Source organism: Microtus oregoni, unplaced genomic scaffold (genome assembly GCF_018167655.1).
Source record: "Microtus oregoni isolate MIOR12 unplaced genomic scaffold, Mior012 000088F_ref0000325, whole genome shotgun sequence".
Taxonomy (NCBI): domain Eukaryota; kingdom Metazoa; phylum Chordata; class Mammalia; order Rodentia; family Cricetidae; genus Microtus; species Microtus oregoni.
In genome coordinates, this window is record NW_024544555.1 from 2,133,575 (window position 1) to 2,135,451 (window position 1,877).

Consider the following 1,877-nt stretch of genomic DNA (forward strand, 5'->3'; position numbering starts at 1 on the left):
TTTACTAAGGGGCCTGGTCCATGCTAGAGTGTGGTTAATAATTGTTGAATTATTGAAAGACTTCTGATAAGGGAAGCCAAAGGAAGAAAACTTTCTTAATGGAGCCTGATGTATTTTTATAGGGAATAACTACTATGTAAGACTTGTAATAGTTACCATGTAAGGTTGTTAAGAAAAGCTTGCACCTTATACAAGGAAGTATTAGAGTCCTGTGTGCATTAATTTCTTTTTAGTTGGTTAATTGCAGTTAATTAATTGCATGGGGCCAGGTGGTGATGGCACACGCCTTTAATCCCAGCACTCGGGAGGCAGAGGTAGGTGGATCTCTGTGAGTTCAAGGCCAGCCTAGTCTACAAGGCTAGTTCAGGACAGGCTCCAAAAGCTACAGAGAAAGCCTGTCTCAGAAAAAAAAAATTAATTGCACAGAGCAAAGTTCTTACAGAAGCAACTTGAGAGTGGAAAGGTTCCTTTGGGGTTCAAGATTTCAGTCCATCCTGACACAGAAGCCATGTTGGAATGGCTCAGTCCAGAGCAGCAAGGCTGTGGTGTGTGGCAGAAGCTGTTCATATGGCAATGGACAGGAAGCAGACAGTTGCCAGAACCAGAGACTTTCCACTAGTGATCTACTTCCGCCTACCATGCCTCATCTCCTAAAGATTCCACCAGCCGTCCAGAACAGCACCATCATCCAGGGGACAAGTGTAATCGGTGCAAGAACTATGTGGGAGAACAAAACAGAGAGAGAGAGAGAGAGAGAGAGAGAGAGAGAGAGAGAGAGAGAGAGACTGCCTGATGGGGCCCAAGTCTACAGAAGTCTTATTGAATTATCCAGCACATAGAAAAATATTATTATTCTTCATGTTCTGAAGAAGATTGGAGAGCCCTTACTAGAGGACCTCTTCCCTCTATCTGTATTAGTAAATGGTCAATGGCCCATCTTCAGCAAGCCGACCCAGCGGGCTGACATCCATAGCTACCTGTCACAAGCAAGTATGTCCAAATCCCCCAGTGACCAGCGTTAGCAAAGGCGAACTTTCAGAAACATGGACTTCAGCCAGACCAAGACTCAGAAATGAGTTTTCTGAGTCATGTCTGTCTGTGACTTTTTTCACGCCCTTCCTAGGCTCACCGACTTTCCTTGAGTCACAGCGACGGTGTGGAGAGTTTGGAGAGGGGCAATGTCACTTGACAACTTTCAGATGTTTGTGTTTTCAGAGTGATCGCAACTCACACACTCCCAGAAGAATAAGCTGACCACTGGAAAGCAATCTTGGCAGTATTATCGAAGACCTTAAAAATGTCCATACCCTTGAGTCTTACTAAGAAAGAAAACAGTTGCCTTTATCAGAAGAGATCATGTCAAACCCTAGTATCAGTTGCCTCTGGGCAGAGGATGTGGAAGACTTTTTTCTCTCCCCATTTTATTATATTTTACATGCCAATGATAAACTCACCTTACTGTGATAATCAGGCAGAAAATAAATCCTAAAAATCCATTCCTTTCAGCCCAATAATTCTCCTGAGGAAATAATTTTCTAAGGAGAGAAATATTTATCTAGATAAAGATATTCTCCAAAACATTACTTATACCCAGAAAAAAAAACCCTCAAAATTCCAACAGTAAGAATTTAACAATGCAAAAAAATGCGTCATTTTTCAAGAGATTTACAAAAATTCTGAAATAACATGGGAAATATTTTTGTTACAAATTTAGTAGGAAAAAATAGATAAATTTTATGTTTAGTAGTTTAGAATTTGCTATAGAAAGCTTTAGGAAAGAGAAGCGTGGGTACATAAAACAGTAGTTCTACCTAAAAGGGGGTCAGCAGTGACATTTTATCTCTTGTCTCTCTTTGTCCTTTTTGTCACTTTCCTAT